Raw genomic sequence first — 15,907 nt, forward strand, 5'->3', positions numbered from 1 at the left:
CCCTAATTTTTTTCCTGCATGACCTAGCTCTCTTCGTAAATTCTTCATAAGTAACCAGCCCTTTTTTCCACAGTCTGTAAACTTTCTTTTTATCCCTGATTTCTTTTAGAACCTCCCTATTTAACCAAGCCGGCCGTCTTCCCCTCCGGCTGGCCTTTCGGCACACTGGTATAGCCTGTTCCTGTGCGCTCAAAATTGCCTGCTTGAAGCATGTCCATCCCTCCTGGACCCCCTTGCCTTTAAGGGTTGTTTCCCAGGGTATGCCTTGAATTAGTTTTTTGAATAGGCCAAAATCTGCCCTCTGGAAGTCCAGAGTAGAGGTTTTAATGATGGCTCTCCTTACATGCCTGAGGATTGAAAATTCAATTATTTCGTGGTCACTATGCCCCAGGCGGCCTCCAACCACTACATCATCCACCAGCCCCTCTCTGTTTGTAAACAGCAGGTCTAGTGGGGCCTTACCCCTGGTAGGCTCATTTACCAGTTGATGAAGGAAATTATCCTCTATACACTCCAGGAACCTCCTTGACTGCCTCTTCTCTGCAGTATGAAGCTCCCAGCAGATATCCGGCAGGTTAAAGTCACCCACAAGCACAAGGGCTGGAGATTTTGAGACATCTGCCAGCTGCTTGTAGAATAATTCATCTCCTTCATCATCCTGGTTGGGCGGTCTGTAACAGACACCCACAAGGATGTCAGCCTTGTTGGCCTTCCCCCTGATTCTGGTCCACAGGCACTCAACCTTGTCACTGCTGACCTCAACTTCAACAGAGTCAAGAGACTCTCTAACATATAAAGCCACCCCTCCACCTCTCCTTCCCTGCCTGTCCTTTCTGAAGAGCTTGTAGCCCCCCATAGCAGCTCCAGTCGTGTGCGTCATCCCACCACGTTTCTGTGACAGCAACTATGTCATAGTTTTGCTGCTGCACTATGGCTTCCAGCTCCTCTTGTTTGTTTCCCATACTGCGTGCATTGGTGTACATGCACTTCAGCTGGGCCATTGATTTTATTCTCAACTCAGGCTCTACACCCTTAGGCTTTTTTCTGGAGAGCCCAGTTGCCGCCCCTTCCCCCTTCAGACCTAGTTTAAAGCCCTCCTAACTAACCCTGCCAACTTACGGGCTACAGTTCTTTTACCCTTCCCAGATAGATGAAGCCCATCTGGTTTGACGAGACTAGGCAACATGGAATTTGCCCCATGATCAAAAAACCCAAAATTTTGACGATAGCACCATCCTCTAAGCCACCTATTGGTAAGCTGTGCTTTCCTAAACCTCTCCTCATTTATCTCTTCATTCATCCCAGCTAGCACAGGAACTGAGCCAATTACTACCTGTGCTCCTGTCCCATGAAGTGATCGGGTCAGAGCCTTAAAATCTTTTTTAATTACCCTGGTACTCCTATTATTGATGTCATCACTTCCAACCTGGACAACCAACAGCGGGTAATAGTCTGAGGGTTGAATAAGCTTAGGAAGTGTTTTTGTAATATCCCTCACCCTGGCCCCAGGAAGACAGCAAACTTCCCTGTGGGATGGGTCTGGCCGACATACAGGGCCCTCAGTTCCCCTCAAAATGGAGTCACCAACTACAATAACCCTTCTCTTTTTCCTTTTACCTGTAGTTGTAACAGATCCAGTAGACCGGGTGTAACCAGAAGACCTTGTAGACAGATCTTCCTCCTGACTGTCCTCCATCAGACTTTCTGAAACCAGGGCCATATACCTGTTTTTTAAGGGCACCCTGGCAGGTGAAAGGGGTCGAGAGGGGGTGTTTTTGCCTCTACGAGCAGGCACCTGTTTCCATTCCTCTCCATCCATATTGTCCATTCTGTCTGCCTGATGGCAGGGGGGGCTGGGCTTCACCACCTCCTGCTGGGCTTCTTTAGGAATCGAAAGGGTGTGACTCCACCAGTCAATTTCCCTTTCACTCTCCCTTATACTCCTTAGCCTTTCCAATGGCACATGTAGCAATAATGTGGCTTTTCAGTAAACATTGAACTGTAGCAGAATGGAACATGTCAAACAATTCTGCACTGGTACAACTTGCAGCTTATCAGGGAGTCAGAAATAAATCTTATTGTTATCTATACAAATTGTCTGGAAATTCTGGAAAACAGAGTCATCTGCAACATGAAAGTAATGATAGGAGCAACCTCATGAGCCCACCCATGATTTCACTGCAGTTTATGTTGACTGAGAGCCTTTAATATTTTCCAGACAGACCTCATGTCCTAAATGACACTGAAACACATGGAAGGACCCCCAAGAGCCAGCCTGACCTGTCCAGCCAGCCCAAGCTCTATAAACCTGCTACAAAGATATGCGCTGAGAGATAAACTGTGTGGTGAAACTTCCAGTTAAAAGGAGCAAGCATCTCTTCCCATCCCTATTTCTGTCCTGACCCATCAGGACACAAACAAAATAGAAGCCTATTTATACTATTTTTCCCTATGTAAACATAAAACAAAGGTAACATTTCTTCAGCCAGCATAATTTTGACCTGCAGCATTGACTTCTACTAAGATTGTTTGAAGACCTTCTCCATAATTCATAACTGGTGAGCCAGAAGATGCTGCCACTTTTTTCCAGGATGTTTTCTTATTCCACATGTAGTGCACTGAAGTCATTAACTTCCTGTGGAAAAAGTGGTGTTTAGTCTAACTTTCAATTCTCTGCAATATATTTATCCATGCTGCAGCTGTAAAGGCTAATAAGAACGTTGACTGTGCAAATCAGAATATATTAGGGTGGTATGTTAAGATTATTTTCCTTTCGTTTAGTTCCAATGGCCCTAGTGCAAGAAAGAGCATTGCAAATCATACAAAGTTCACAGTATGAAATAATGACACAAAATGAACCTTTGCAGGAAAAACAGAAAGAGCTCAATCTCTTTAGTTCAGCAAAAAGGAAGTTTAAGAGTCTATAATGAGATTATAAATTTCTATGAGGGGAAAAGATATTGTATAACAAGGGCTTTCAGTTTAGCAGAACACTGAGTAAGAATTTAAAAATGCTTGTACCAGGTACCCAAAGGATCATTTGGTTTCCTATATGTTGGAAAAGCATCTATCAAATAGTTAAGAGGTTAACATTGGCAAGTGCAGAGGGAAATGAAGTTGAGACTTTAATTGCAAGAGTAGTGAAGCACCAAAATTTACTAAACTTGCAATGAGTTCCCCATTACTGAGCAGGGGGGAAGGGATTTCCTTAAATTTTAAGGTACTGTTCAAATTATAATGAATTTCAGGAAAAACCCTGTTTTGTCTTCCATGGGAAATCAAATCAAGCCATTTCAGTCATTCCTTCTGGCCGCTCCCTGTGTGAATTCATTGCTGGTATAAATTCCAGCAATCAGGTCAGGATCTTTCAGCCTTTGCACTGCTGTGTCTTCCATCCAACTTGCAAGAAGGGAGAGAGGAAAAATAACATGAGATATCTGGATATTGCTGAATAAACACAGTTTTTCCTTCCTCCAGAGACAGGCAAATAAAAACAAATGAACCAAAACAGATGGCACAGAATCATAAAGGTTGGAAAAGACCTCCAAGATCATCCAGTCCAACCATTAACCCAGCACTGCCAGGTCCACCAATCTACATGTTTTTTGAACACTTCGAGCATGTTATAACATTTATGTCTAGGACTGCTAAAAGTGAGAAAACAAATGCAAGCAGAGAACTCATGTTCCCAAAACTGGAAGAACCACCTACTTCATCTCCTGCCCATGCAGGATCACTCTCAAGAGCATAGCAGTTGACTTAATCAGAGGTGGTATATTTATTGCCAAGCACCTTCTATCATGTGCAAAGATTTCACTCAGCTCAATAATGAAGACAATCACTTCAAATCACGACAGTCTAATACCCATTAATTGTATTTGTCATAATACATTAATCCTGATGAGCCAATATACAGTATTAAGATGACCACCATCTTTATGGTGTTCTTGTTGCTGTTCAGTGCTCAGTAAACTAAATCTTTGCTATCAAAGGACATTTATAAACAAACAATCCCACGCTTATAAGGCTTCTTGAACACCATATCAAGCATTAAATGAGGTTGCTGTTAAGGTGGGTTCCAACAAATCTGCTGATGAAGCTGAGACTTTCCAGGCTGCAGCAAGATGAAAGCAGAAAGAATTTAACAAATATCACTGTGCCTTATCTAACAGTGGTACAGATCAGCTGGCTTTGACACAGTGAGTCCAGTGTTATTATACCCACAAAAGTGACAGCACAAACAAGCCCACTGAGTGTTGCTGATGTGCTCAGAAGTACAGGAAAGTCACACTCACATTCATTATCCTTACACACATCCAGCCTTCAGAGAAGCCTGTAATTTCCCCATCATCATATCCCTCTAAGAAATGAGGGATTAATGTCCTCATTAGAAAGATGGAGGAGGAGTGGAAGTTGGAAGATGAATGACTGCACTGTGTGACAGGGCTGCTGAGGCTGGCAGGGCCCTCTGGAGACTCTAATCCAACCACCTGCTCCAAGTAGTGTCAGAGGAGGGTGCTCAGGACCAGGGCCTGACATTGCATTTGAATGTCATATGGAAAAAGACTCCAAAACTCTCTGGGTAACAAGCATCAGTGTTTGCACCTTCCCTGTGAATAAGGTTTTTCCTTATATTTATAAGGAAATACAGGAATTTCCTGTATTTCACTTTGTGTCCACGGGCATTTCGCTTTGGTCACTGGACACCTCTGAGGAGATTCTGACTATATCTCCTTTACTCCCCCACACTGGGTGTTTACACACCCTAATAAGATGTTGGTCCTCTTTGTGGCCAGGACACATTGATGGCTCACCTGTTGTCCACCAGCACCCCCAGGTCTTTCTCTGCAAACTGCTTTCCAGCCAGCCCCCAGCTCGTGCTGGTGTATGGGGTTGTTCCTCCTCCCTGGGTGCAGCCCTTCTGCCACGTTTCTTGCCTTCCTGAATGTGAGGATGGACAATTCCTGACCTTAGAGGAGGTGATCCTTGAAAGCCATTCAGTGGATACCCCATTCATTAGCAATCAGTAGGTGTGTCTGCAATGGAAGGGGCAGACAGGACATTGTGCCTGCATGGGGAGGTGACCAGAAGGAAGGCTGGACACATCCAAAAACTGTGCATTTTCATTATCACTACAATACATCCGATAGGACATGTCAACAACTTTATGAACACAGGCTGCTCGTGTCTGGCCAGCTCAGAGCTCAGCAGAATGAGATGGGGTGTCTTGACGTCTGTAGTGTGGTGTTCTGTCAGTCAAAATCAGGATCTAGATGTTTTCTGCCATGTTCAAACTATGCCAAACACTGCAGGGGGATGTAGCTTCTCTGTTACTCTAAAGGGTAAAGATGGTGTCTAGGAAGAGAGTCTATCCCTTCAGCCCTCAGTGTCTGGGCTGCTACATTTATTCCATTTCTAGGGCAGCTGATGCATCTGGACAAATAGAAAAAGCCAGAAAAAGTTCATCAGAACTGTTGCTTAACACAGATTTTACTGTCCTTCAAGCTTGAAAATTAAATCAATAATTTTTATCCAGGTCACAACATCTTTTTATCCAGGTCATGACATCGACCCTTGCTCAAGTCCCGTAGGAGTTAAGTTGTATCCCTCTAAAAATTCTGCAGGCCTAGTCTTAGATTCTAAAAATCAAAATAATGGGCAGCTGTGCAGATACCACAACCTTACTGGGCCAGGTAAAGGCAGCATTACTGGGCCAGGTAAAGGCAGCAAACCCTCCTTTCACCAGCCCAGAAGAAGGAACCCACATTGCAAATCCTGTAAAGGCAAACCTCCCAAAACCTTGCAGGTAAAATGAGCCTAAAACATAAAATGAGTCTGAAAATTATGCCTTTTTCTTCATGCTCTCAGGACCTAACATTAACTAAGTTCTGCTCTTAAACCAATTGCTTCCTGCTTGACATTTATCTGTAGCTTTGGCTCTAAAAGTCTATTTGCACCGTCTGTTCTGTTTTCCTGGAGGGAAATTACCATCTGTATTTGCCATTGTTTGATGATTAGCTACAAGTAGTATCACACTGCTTTTTCAGGTGTTTGCTCTGGAGAAAGATTCACCTGTTTTAGTGGTTTGACTTATTATAGATTTTAATTCTAATTAATCCAAAACTTTCTGTTCTAAAGAGCTTGTTTTCTCCCAGTGGCAATGGTTTCCAGCCATATTGTACAGTTGTGGGGCACCACTATCAGGAGTGACTGTGAAAAGCATGTTGAGGTCCATTGAGTTGGCAAAAGCCAAAGCCCAGACCACAACTCCCTGTTTGCAAAAGATACGGTTCATTATCCTTGCCTCATATTTGCTAACTGCTCTTGGCACTACAAAAACATCAAAAATACATATGGAAAGAAACTATAGTGGATTTCTATGCTGAGAAAACAATACTTCAAAGCCATATTTCACTGTAACACTCATGTGGCTGCTCTTAGAGTCTCTGCAGAAGAAGGGGAAATCAAGACATTCTTGATGAAAGAGGGCTCTGCTCGAGAGCAGTGGCTTGGAAAATTAATTTTAAAAAAATTGGAAGCACCAAAATAGTACTTCCCCTGATTTTTCTGTTCCTTCTCTGGCACAATACCCCTGTCTATTAAGGGGCTTCATCCTTCTGGATGAAGCTATTACTATATAACACTTTTTTTCCACAGAAGGTACAAGAAATTGCTGGCCAAGTTCTCCCTTCAAGTAGTGAGAATTCTGTACTGGTGGCACAGGAAAAGAGAGAAGTGAAAAAGAACTTTGTTAAATGTACAAAAAAACAGCTTAGTGAGGGTATAACAAGAACTTCAGTGCTTGTTAACAAATTTTGTAAGTTCTGCACTTGGCCACCAATGGTCAAAAGATTAGGGAAATCCTCAGCTCAGCGCATGAACAGCAGGACTCTCAAATCCAAGAGCAGATTTAGACTGACCTCCAGAGCTTTGTTTCAGAGGAAAACAGAGACTATTTAAAAGAACATGTAGTGACAGGACAAGGGGGAATGGCCTCACACTGAAGGAGAGTAAGTTTAGGTTGGATTCTTCCCTGGGAGGTTGGTGAAGCCCTGGCACAGGTTGCCCAGAGAAGCTGTGGCTGTCTCATCCCTGGAAGTGTCCAAGGCCAGGCTGGACCGGGCTTGGAGCAACCCGGTCTAGTGGAAGGTGTCCCTGCCCATGGCAGGGGGATGGAATGAGATAATCTTGAAGGTCCCTTCCAACCCAAACCATTCTGTGATTCTATGAAGAACTGTCTTCACCCCAAGGGGATGACAGTGTAGGCAGCTGGATCCTCCACATCAGTGGTGAGGACTACAGGGATTTTTTGTGTATGCAGCTACTGTTGCTTCTCTCCTCCTGTTGTTTGCTTCTGCTCCTTTCCAGAGTCATAAAGCCAGCTCAGTAGTACACCTGCCATCTGCATATTCATTACTCAGGTGAACAGAAATGTGATGTATTGATGCTTAAGCAGCAACAGACAGTTGTGTGTCATGACCAGCAGCCCAAAGACCACAGCACCCTTTAAAACACAGCATCCACCTTTAGGAATTATTATTCTGCATTTGCTGGTTGGTTCCCCTCTTGTTAAGGTGCTGCATTCAGCATGCAGATAGCACATGCTTATCTGGTAAACCCAGAGCTGCAGCAGCCTGCAAATTGCCTCTGCACTGTGTTAGCAAAGTAGAAGCATCCTGGATGTGCTAAGCCTGATCTCCAGTGAACGCTGCCTGTGTCTTCCCTCTCCCTATTGCACTTCAACCCTTTGTGCCATTTTTCACCTTGCCCTTTTCTTAGGTTTGCATGCTCCCCTACAAACTGAAAGGACATGAATCAAAATAATCAGAGGCATCAGGAATAATCAGAAGCACCACGAATCCCCACCTTCACAACAAAAACTCAACAGTGTGTTTGAGCACAGCTTGTCACTGTCATAACACCTCTCTGTGCAGAAAATAAGAGCACAGCAGGACCGAGTGAAAAAGTAAAGTAATAAATATAGATAAGCATATTAAAAAAAATAATTTAAAAATAAGAAAATTATGTGAGGTTTTTTGTCACCTATTTTTTTTTAATATCTAAATCTTGTCTGCCCAGAAAAGAAAATGTCACCCCCATGATTTGTATTTCTCTGTTTAAAATACTTCAGACTGTAATTATCACCCTTTACTGTGAAACCAAATCTTGAATTTTTTTGATCTTTGGTATTATTTACTGAAGCTGTCCCTGACTCAATAGCAATCTCATAATAAAAACTGTAATCAATATCTTATTATGGGATTTTTTTTGAGATAAATTGGCTTTTATTCCACAGAAACCTATACATTTTCTTGTTTTAGAGAGCCTTTTCTCTCTGGATATCTACTCCCTTTTCGTTTAATCTCAAATCAAAAACCAGATCCAATGATTTATTTTTAAAGGAAGCAAAACAAATGGAATTTTTAGAAGAAGAAGAAGAATGTCTGTACAGTGGGATCCAAGAGACCTAAATGCTCTCATCTGGCTGTGACATGAGAGATCTGACACTGAAGGCATTTCAAGCTGTAGTCACCTCTTCCTTTTCAGCAATGGCTCTACTGTGTCTTCTACTGAAATAAAATGGGTAAGTTTTGTTGCAGCTCAACTATAAAAATGAAAGAGGAGAAGGTATGAGAAATGAACTGTGGAGCAATACTGAACTTTTGTGCATGTTGATTACTGCAAACAATATTCCAGAAAGGGAGAGCTCACAGCCCCTGTGAAAAACCCTTATAAATTGTGAAAAATTCAAAATCCAGAGCAGACATCTTGCTGTCAATCTGACTTTCCCGAGTCATTGTCCTCAATTAGCATTAAAAAAATAAATTATCCTTTTTTGTTCCTTATTCTGTTAAAGCTGTAAAGAAAGAACTGCAATGTGCAATCAAAATGAATGGCCAGTATTTAGGAGTGAACCTGTAGCAAAGGAAAAGTCAATATGTTTTATTATTATAATTGATGGGCAGTAAGGTCACAGTAAGGATACTCTAAAATCTTTAAAGAAGTCTTTATCACAACCTTCATTAAATAAAAAAAATATGTGCAGCTCAAAAGAGTCAACAAATTACATTCAGACTATTATGTAATACGCTAAAATAATAGAAATTAAATTGGGAAGCTTCCAGCTGCAGTATAAGACTGAACTGAAGTGTGATGGATGGGTTCTGAGATATGAAACTCATTGGAATAAATGAGGTAAAAGGAAGAAATGACAAGAAACTGTTTAGAACCACGAATATGCTTGATGGGAAAAGGAAATGGGAAAAGTAGCAGACCGAAATTGCGGAGCAGGAGGCATCTTTACTGTCACGTTGCTGCTCTCTCAATTTGATGCTGAAGTTCACACGGTCTGTGAGTCACTGTGTGCTGCAGGTCTTCCCTAAGCTACATGTGTTTGGCCAGAGAAATCAAAAGCAAAGAAATCAGTGTTCATATTGTGCCTTTTTTCTATGGACAAGACTGAGCTAGACCTGGTTTCCACCAGCCTCCTGTTTCTAACTCACTACACCCATGAGCACCAAGGAAGCCAAAATTACCATGGCACAGCACTCATGGCTTACATGACACAAGCTTATCTTGATCCTGCATCAAAATTTCCCTCCTCTCCAGAGGCTTTTTCAAGGTTTCCCACATCACCAGCTGAGCAGACTGATAAATTCAGCATCCCTCTTTCATTTATTCCACTGCCAAGGTGAAGTAGTCAAAGGCAAAATCCTTCCCTGCTATACCCTCTACAAACTCATCAAGTGATCAGTTATTGCTGCAAGGGGTTTAAAATCTGCATAAGGCTTTTATAAATCTTTTCTTTTTCACAGGGGTAGATGATATTTATGGTGTATTTAGGAGCTGTGGGGGAAAAGGGATCGAAAATTTATGATAACCTTCCCATCCTGCAGTGTCCAGGACATTTTCAGTGCCTGGAAATGCTCAGCACTTTGGAGGAAGGCACTCTGAAGGGATCTCAGTGCACCAGCCAACATTTGCTTCATGTTGTGCTAATATTTAAAACACAAATCTGTCAACAGATTAATTGGCACTGCCACTTTCCAGCAGTTTTATGGGTACTTTAAACCACTAGCAGTCAATTCCTAAAAGGAAGCATGTAACATTTAAATATGTGTATACATGAGATAATGGCAATATTAAGCATCCTGAAGAAAAGGCAGAATTGTTATCATGGTGTTCTGGTGCTGAATTCTCAATGCTTCCTGCTTTCTCTAGAGAGGTGTTGACAGAAAGAGGTCGTCGAAAATATTTAGAAGTTACTTGGGCACTTTTTCCCATGGCAAAGACATTGATATCAAGGACTAAACATGAACTGCAACGAGCCAGGAAGGAGAGATTTTAGATAATGCAAAAAGCTGTTTCATAGAATCATTAAATCATAAAGGCTGGAAAAGACTTCTGAGATCATCGAGTCCAACTGCTAATCCCACAATGCCAGGTCCACCATTAAACCACATCCCCAAGTGCCATATCCACATGTCCTTTGAACACTTTCAGGGTCAGTGATCCCACCACTTCCTTGGACAGCCTGTTCCAATGTTTGACCACCCTATCAGTGAAGGAATTTTTCCTAATATCCAACTGAAACCTCCCAGGGGAGGTTTCACAGTCCCCTGACAGGATGAGGCCATCCTGTCGCTTGTTACCTGGGAAAAGAGACTGACCCCCACCTGGCTACAGCCTCCTTTAGTTAGTTGTAGAGAGAAATAAGGTCCCTCCCCGAGCCTCCTTTCCTCCAGGCTGAGCCCCTCCAGCTCCCTCAGGTGCTCCTCATCAGATCTGTGCTCCAGACCCTTCCCCAGCTCCATTGTCCTGCTCTGGATACGCTCCAGCCCCTCAATGTCTTTCTTGTCATCAGGGGCCCAAAATCGAATCCAGGATTTGAGATGTGACCTCACCAGTGCCCAGCACAGAGGGACAATCACCGCCCTGGTCCTGCTGGCCACACTATTGCTGGTACAGGCCAGGATGCCACTGGCCTCCTTGGCCACTTGGGCACACACTGTCTCATGTTCAGCCACTGCTGACCAACATCTGTAATACATGTGAGTCGCACGACATTACAAGAAATTAGTTGCAGTGCTCTACCCTGCCCATGTCACCATGACTTGAAGAAGGATTCATTTCAACTTACCAAACCAAAACTTGGGCATCTCTTACAATCAGTTGATCAGGCTCATTCAGCAGCCAGTGGTGACAAAAAAAATCACAGAAAAAAAAGCAGTTCTTGGATTCCTATTTTATGATGCAATGGATCATTCTCTGGAGATTCTCCTATCCCTTTTCACTCACTATTGAGGGAACCTACACAGTTAGATTTCACCTCGTGTTTAAAAGCTGAAATTAGGTGGGGGGAATCTTACCTCTGACATATGGCACCACTCAAACCTCACTCACTTAAATACACAGTGGCTTTCCCACCTGTTTTGACAGGCACATGACAGTTAATTATGGGAAGAATTAAGTGAAGTGGACATAGGTTAATACATGGGCTTGCTCAGATATGTGATCTGTGCCAACAGATCTGGGAAAATTTTGCAAGAGTGATAAACACTACAGTGCATAATCCCATTGCTCCACTTCACTAGCCAAGCACATATCAGTTTCAGGAGCAGTGATACAACCTTATTTGCTCTGCAGAGAGATAAAATCCACAAACCATTCAGAAAGAGAGGAAAATGGGCACAGAGAAAGAGACTGCAGGCCCTAATTGATCCTTCACTAAATGTATTTACTTTGTTCTTGTTCCCCGGTGAATTCATTAGCTCACACTTAGCACTATTCTTTGGTCAAATGCTCGGGGAGGAAATAAATTGAAGCAATTTGTTCTAGAACTCATAAAATACTGTTGTATGTCCACCTTTTGACTATACAAGACATGAAAGCAAAGTTACACTTTGGAAGAGAAATAGTTCCCTCCTTGGCCTCTGGAGATTTTCTAGAAGAAACTCACACAAATACATGTTTGTGTGTGTGTGTCTGTACACATGTGTGGCAGTGTAAGGGACTTAACAATTTCATGGTGTCACTACTCCACTACAAAGAGCTTAAGGACAAAATATAATCTAGACAAAGTTTTCTGCCAACCTTTCAGACTTTTCTGCTGGAGTCTTTCTCATTGGCACTGCAAATTAGATAATCAAGCCCTCTTGTGCTCCATCACATTTCCTTCCTCAGCCAGAGGGTGAGTAAATGTGATATAACTGCATTTCATGTTTATAAAGACTCAGATCTCTTATTTTTACTTTTAATTTTAAGCAATCAAGTAATACCTGTGTTCATGCAGCAGCTGTTCTGTGCTTCTTTGGTGGGTACTTGCCCATTTGGGAGCCAGACCATATTTCTGCAACATATAAACAGAAAGGATTTTGATATTTACCACTGAGGAAATTCTTAAGTTTACCTAGTTACCCTATCAAGCCATCGCTCTTTATTTAATGGGTGTTTTCTGGATGCATCTTAGGTCTGTTTCTTCACTGTGGATTTCTGTAATTAACATTTCATTTAAAGCTCAGCATGATTATTTGGCATTACACCTGGAGCCTGAACTGAAACATTAATTTATAAAAGAAGAAATGAAGACAGATTTTGAGATATTTGCTCCTTACTTTTATTTCCCTTGCTGGACTGTTATTGAACACATTCCTTTCACCTGTAGTACAATGTTCTAAATGCCAGTAGCTGCAGTTGCCTGTTTGAACTTCAGAAATGGGAAATTTTTGAACTTCCAAAAGAGTCTTTGATCCTCTAAGAGCTCATTAAAGTTCCTCCTGAATGCAACACTATATTTCTGCAATCACTTTGCCAATTAATGCTAATGTCAGTTCTTAGTAAATGTGTGAGATGCCATGACCTGGTTATTTAGAATAACAGGCTATTACTGGTATTGACAAAGGAGCTACTTCAATTGAGCTTCGGTAAGTATCTGCAAATAAACTGCCTCTACATCATGTGTAAATTATTTAGAGAGACAAATTATCTCTTAGAGTTAATCTAAAAAAACCTTCTAGAGGTCCACTTGGCTGGAAAGCTGGCATCATTCTCCCTTAGCCAGAGTCTTTCCAACGGAAGAGAAGAGCATTATTTCCAGATGATAATTGTTGGGGTTTTTTTGGTTGAAGTTACCACTAAAATACACTTTCATTACATTTTTTCATCTCTCTGCACAGGGAATGAGAACATCACCAATTTGGGGATTTCTGTCTTCCAGGGAAAGACAGCGCTGTTGATGAAGAGTTATAATGCCAAGGATAAACCAGGCATGGTTATAATTAACACCTCCAGTATGTCCATTCTCATTTCCTTCTAAATTGTGCTACAGCTTTATGTATTAGCAGAGCCCAGACATGAATTTACAGCTTCAAGGCTCAAATAGACACAGCCTCTCCTAAATTGCATCAGAGCTTAAAATGCAATTATAAATCATGTATTTAATTATATTACAATCTTTTTGTATACACAGAACATTCCAGTTTGCATAATTAATAGGAAAGATAGAGAAAGCATCACTATGAACTCTCAAATCTCAAATATAACACATAATTTACCCAACACAAGCAGCAAAGCCAAAACAGCAGTTCTCAAATTTCAGCTATGAACAGCAATGAACCCTCAGAATATATTTCACTCAAATTTTGAAAGTTGTAGTCAAGAAAGAAATTAGAGGAAATGCTGTTTGCAGAATTTATGAAGAAGGATTCGGTGAAACCATGCCTTTAGCTCTAAGACAAGATGTTTTTTTTCCCTACTGACCTTACAGGATTCCCTGAGAGGTTGTGGAGTCTTCAGCCATCCAGATAATTGAAACCCAAATAGACACAGTCCTTTGCAGTTTGCTTTCACTGGACTTGCTTGAGGGGGTTGTACTAGTTGAACTCCAGAGGTCCATTCCCATCTCAGCCATTCCATGATTCTGTGATGTTATGAACAGCTACCCCGGCATGACACAGAGAACTATCAGTGTAAAATAATTCAGTGGGTTCTATTTGTAAGATCAAATTTCCTTTCACCACAGCAGATCTGATGGGCATCACTCACCCACCTTTTTGATGGACTAGATGTGTTCCATTAAATCACACTCTTGGAGTTGATGTCTCCATGGGTAGTTAGAATCATAGAATGGCTTTGATTGGAAGGGAATTTAATCATCATACAATTCCAATCCCACTGCCAAGGGCATTAGACCAGGTTGCTCAAAGCCCCATCCAACCTGGCCTTGAACACTTCCAGGGATGGGGCAGCCACAACTTCTCTGGGCAACATGTTCCAGTGCTTTACCACCATCACAGCAAAGAATTTCTTCCTAATATCTAATCTAAACCTGCCCTCCCTCAGCTTAAAGCCATAAGCAGCAGTAGTTGTACAGCTGTTGTACAATACAAGCATGTTCATGCCTGGAACTCAGAGTTTAGTTGAGAAAAAGCGGATTAAGATGAACCCAAGCAGGATCTTCAGTGCCCATATCTGAGGAGATCATGTATAAGAGAGCATGGAGCATGTGTTTCGTGCTTTAACAGCACCTGTCTTGCACTGACATCCAAGGAAAAAAAGCAGGAATCATGTTCTAAGAGAATTAGTGAAAGAAATCAATCTTATATACCCTTAGGAATACTTTTAGGAAAAATCAAGGATATGCCTGGAAGTGGTTTTTAGGTTTTTGGGTAATTCTAAGTGAGATTTTCAAAGACAAATGCAGCAGAATTGGATGGAGATTTTCAGAGTATTGCTTTGCCAGGAAACCAGTTATTCAGATAAAAACAGGTAACATGAAGCGAGACAAAGAAATAAAAGTTAAATAACAAAAGAATTAACCTTAATTTGCTCTAATTAACCTAGAGACAAATTAGTCTCTGCCACTGTATTCCGCCATCACAGTTTGGTTTTTATAAGTTATTTTTATTGGCCTATCCATCTTCACTTCGACTTTCTTTCTTAAGCCCTCATTACTATTCCACAGCTCAATAGCTTTTTTTTTCCACTGGACATGTTAAATGGTGGAAAAATAAAATGGATCAATACAGCAACTCAATTAATTCCTCATCTTAAATTCTAATAAAATCAATTTGGAGAAGTGTCGTATCGTTAAGCTTACATCATAATGCAGTAATTAGAAACAACTTTCATCTTGCTTATTCCTTTGAAGATTTTAATGGCAATCAATTAAACATGCCTTGCTTCTCCATTAAAGACTTTCAAAATGGAAATTGGATGAGAAGTTAAAGATAAGGTGCTGATTACAGAATCTTCCCACCCACTCCCATTTCAGATATTCCCCCAAAAATGTGCAAACTCACCATTAAAAAGTTAGCATAAGCTAAGTCCCATTTTCATAGTAACCAGCAGTAAGTTTTCAGTTAATAGATCATGTTTTAATAGACTGGTGCAGTGCTTTGTGATTTGCATATTTACCAAGCAGAAACTTTGGCACAACTCAATGAGCTCAAATTTTTTTTAGGTTTACACATAGACACCTTTAAGAGTTTAGCTACTCTTTTATTGAAAGGATGCAATTTAATATTCACTGTGTGCTATTGAATCAAAATTTCTCTGCAGGTCTTAGAGAGAAATGGATAAATTTTATATTCTGTTTCATTAACAGTAATAATTGCAGCTTAGTAGTGATCCCCCTATCCTAGATGTTGCACACAAAAAAATTGAAAAAGACAGCACCAGGTTCAAAGTTTTTACAGTCTAGATACAAACCACCCGGTATCTCCATTAATTCTTCTCCTGCTAAGGATTTATGCCCAGAAGGAATTTACATTCAAAAAGAAAACATGCACACCCAGTCAATGGCTGAACACCCAATTAGCTGCTCTGGCTGTCCTCCACTTCTCTCCGGAATCAGAGAAATCCAACTTCCTTGACTGTTTGTGTTTCACCTTATTAAACTCCAGCAGCA

The 15,907-nt window shown here is 41.3% G+C and overlaps 1 long non-coding RNA gene across 2 annotated transcripts; it reads right to left on the bottom strand.

Moving 5' to 3' along the window:
* Positions 1-1,959: 1,959 nt before the first annotated feature.
* Positions 1,960-14,055, bottom strand: LOC135407891 (uncharacterized). Of its 2 annotated transcripts, none has more exons than XR_010427115.1 (4): positions 13,759-14,055; positions 12,279-12,349; positions 4,815-4,941; positions 1,960-3,399 (listed from the first exon to the last, which is right to left on the bottom strand). It is a non-coding gene; the product is annotated as an uncharacterized LOC135407891 (long non-coding RNA). The 2 variants fall into 2 exon arrangements; XR_010427081.1 differs by having other exon boundaries at positions 4,815-5,036.
* Between the last annotated feature and the right edge of the window lie 1,852 nt (positions 14,056-15,907).

Source organism: Pseudopipra pipra, chromosome 1, assembly GCF_036250125.1.
Source record: "Pseudopipra pipra isolate bDixPip1 chromosome 1, bDixPip1.hap1, whole genome shotgun sequence".
Classification (NCBI taxonomy): domain Eukaryota; kingdom Metazoa; phylum Chordata; class Aves; order Passeriformes; family Pipridae; genus Pseudopipra; species Pseudopipra pipra.